The sequence below is a fragment of the Macrosteles quadrilineatus genome, unplaced genomic scaffold (assembly GCF_028750875.1).
Source record: "Macrosteles quadrilineatus isolate MER2022 unplaced genomic scaffold, UCM_ALF_1.0 Scaffold_83__1_contigs__length_474695, whole genome shotgun sequence".
Classification (NCBI taxonomy): Eukaryota; Metazoa; Arthropoda; class Insecta; order Hemiptera; family Cicadellidae; genus Macrosteles; species Macrosteles quadrilineatus.
The window spans coordinates 327,526-331,352 of NW_026542676.1; positions in this window are offsets into that span (position 1 = coordinate 327,526).

Consider the following 3,827-nt stretch of genomic DNA (forward strand, 5'->3'; position numbering starts at 1 on the left):
GTGCCGTTTGAAAAAGGAATGAAACCAGATGTTTCTCAATGACATTTCTTGGGGAATGATCGGAATAAAAATCGTTTCCTATATCTACTTATCACGCCACATGTACATGCACGTGTACATCACTACAGCCATCGATCTGTCTGCTCAAAGCAATTAAGTCACTGTTGTCGGAGAAGGTATCGACCTTCTGGTGCTACCAGTGGGCTAAACATCTAATCTAGTGGGGAAGACTAAGGGTTTGAAGGTGCTGGACAAACACCCCCAGTTGTCTTCCCAGCTAGCCCTTTTTAGGACACCTTCCCATGACTTCACCTTTAACCAGGACTCCATGTTAGAGGCAGAAGAGTCTTTCTTAGCAGCCTAAGGGTAAAAACACAGTGGAGGAGGGCAGGTAGCTGGTAGCCTGGCCGGTCGCTTACTCGCTTACTGCGATGTAGAATTAAAGCACGCGTTGTTATGGGTACGCACACAGTCGCGCCTAGCAGGTAGCCGACATGGTAGCAGTAAGCTAGGCGGCAAGCTAGAAGAATTGCCAAGTCGATTGTTTGAGAGCTGCAAGCGGGGAAGGTTCGACTGGGGCATGCGCAAATAGCAGAACTTAACAGCCACTTGTTCGCAAGTTCCACGCGGGATCTTTCACTGCGCATTCTTTGTTTTAGTTGATTTATTTGGATGTTGTTTTTTTACATGAAATAAAATAATGGACGTAGACAAATTAATATCAGAGGTTATTATCCGTGTGCCTTTGTGGAACCAAGCCCACCGGACAAGCACAAACGTCACGTACTCAACGATCTGAAGAATGAAATAGCGAATGAACTAGGATTCAAACAAAAGTTTATCCTATACCACTAATATTATAAGTGATAATATTAGTATCGGCGGCTGACAAGCGACTGTACTGAGCGCCACTGTGTGTATGTCCCAGCTACCCTCCAGGTAACCAGCAGTTAAGCGAGTAAGCGACCAGCCAGGCTACCAGCTACCTGCCCTGCTCCACTGTGTTTTTACCCTTATACGGGAAAACCGGCAGACACCTGGAAGACCTAAGGTACAAGGTATACAAGACAGTAATTTTCAAGAACTCTGTATAAATTGAATCAGGTTACTCTCCCAAACCATCTTGTGCAGTAGAAACCCTCCATATATAACATTTTGGGTGTCTTTTGGTATTTCAGAACCAGGCAAATGGTGGGAAGATTTGTAGAGGCTCGATTTCTTTCCTTTCCTTGTGGACCCTTCTTGAAATAATGACGAAGGATACGGACTTAGCTTGAATTTCAAGGATTCCTTTGGCTCGTTTTCAGACTGCTTTATAATAGTCATTCTTTGGTGTAGTGTCGTTGGGTCAATGATAAAAACTGCATTGTCATATTAATAATAACCATGGAAACTTACCTCTCTAACATTATTTATCACATTCTACAAAAGAAAAGTAGAAAGAACGCTGTAGAATGGGGGAAAAAGACTGGTATAGTACATTGGGTGGGGGGGGGGGGGTTGGATGGGGCAAAGTGGGTTGAGATAGTTATAGGGTTGAAGGGTGAAGGGGTTGGCTGAGTAATATTAAAATCAGACCAAAACCTTAATTTTTTTAAATTCAGAAAAATAACCAATTTTCAATGCACTCTAGCGGAGGTTATTTTTAATGGATTTTCAAGTGTGAATAGCGCATTTTGAAGGAAATTTTGTCAACTTCCATTTTGTATAGGGGTAGAAGTCGCTAGAATTCATAGTTTTTTACTTATAACATGAAAACTTAAAAGAGTGCTAAAATTTCGCAATTGTTTGCGAATATCTCGGAAAGTTCAAGAAACATCTGCTGGACTACTTCAGATTCGGATTCAGCGCCCTAAAAACAGAAATTTCAGACAAAATACCTTGGACGCCATTTTTGTCCACGTTGGATACGGATTGACTGTACCAATATGTTATTGCAAACCTCGATGAGAAGTCAACCTTGATAACAAGTCTTACTTTAATAAGCCCCATGAGAGTCTTGTTATTGAGGTTCTGGTTATACCTGGTTATACTGTATGTATAAAAACTTTGCTCATATTTATTACATAGTTTTCAGATTTGTATCGAACGTGTGTTCACTTTACAATCATTAACACCGCCTCTTAGCGAAGAAGAAATCGTGGACTGCCTGTGTCAACACTTTGACTTTTCATACCGTACTTTCAACTATTTCAATATATTTATCATCAATGAGAAAAATCATCTAAGAGTAATACAAAAGGAAGAAAGAATTGAATGAAAAAAGATGAGGAAACTGAAGAAACGGCTGAAGAAATGAGCTGAAGATATATTACAGTAGACAATTATACATTTATAACTTCGCTGTGTGCAGGGGGTCCTCTCGCTAAATAAGTATAGCGTCTACATTAATAACTGGATCGAAAATCAATTCCCAATGGGCTTTAACGAGATTGCAAGTTGTGTTTTTCGCAATTTACTAACAGTGCCGATTGCCCCAAATATCACTAACGTGAGTCTCTTTGGTGACGGCTGTGGGGGCCAAAATAAAAAACCCGCGTGGTTTGAATGGGTTCAAAAGGGCTTCTGATTCATGCTCCAATACATGTACCTACTCTGGAATTGTACTTCCCAGTAGTAGGACACTCTTTTTTACCACCTGGCAGAGTATTTGCTAGATTGAAAAGACTGCAAGGAAAAATAGTGAAATCATCAATCCTGAAAAGGACATTAAGATATTTGAAGAGAATAACACAGAAATTCGATTGGGAAGTGAAAATTGTCAAAACTTTAACTGGAAAAAGCTGTAACTCCAATTCAAAAGAAACCAGCGAATTGGCATTTTCAGTTCCATACTCTCAAAAGATTTATGCTTAAAATTAACAGGAGTCAATACAACGGTTTATTTCATGGAGAAGTGAACTAAACTGCCCTCAAAAAATTTGGCTCGGTTTAATAAAGTGGGCAGTCCTACCAAGCAATGGATCCAGCAGTCATAGTTCCTAAAAGGATAATAAATCAATCTAAGTTGACAGACGTTAAACATTATTGAAGGAACATTTCGGAGATGGTTGGAAGGAACATAAGAATTTTACAAATATCTGGTTGAAGCAGGAGTAGGTACTGGGGAACAGGGTGATAGTTAAAATGTATGTGCAGATACTTCCCAAGAAGACCCATGCCAGCTCAATTGTATTTAAAAGTTCCCAAGTTTACTGGGAATGGATATTTATACTGAAGTGTTCGTGCTTTTGGTCTGTATAGAGTTCACATTATTTATTACCATATGTTACATACAAATAACAAGATTGTTTACTTTTTGTTGTCAGTTAGTTTTTACATGATTAAAGTCAAGTTTCGCTTTACTAAGTTGTACTTTTTAATTGTATAAGTGAATACACGTTATTGGCGACGAGGAATTAGAACTCACACAATGCCGACATCAGGTAGACATAGACGACATCAAGACGATCCAGGTACCGATCAAGTTCGTAATGAAAAAAGTATTTGTAATTTTAAATGTGACTTGTTCGACCCGGACACAGTAGAGATTGATGTGTGGCACATTAAGTTTACTACAGGTCTTAAACTCAATGGAATTAACGATGATGAAACCAAACGCTTGCTATTCATAAACGCTTTGGGTACAAATGTGTTAAGCACACTGGTTAACCTTTGTAGACCTAATGATTTAAATGACTTTAAGTATGAAGAACTTTTTAAACTATTGTTGGACAATTTTAAAACTAAAAAAATCGCCATTGCAGAAAGAGTCAAGTTTTTTTCACTGCGTCAGGGCTGCGAGAGTCTGACGGAGTTTGCCAATGTTTTGAGAAATAAAGTAAATG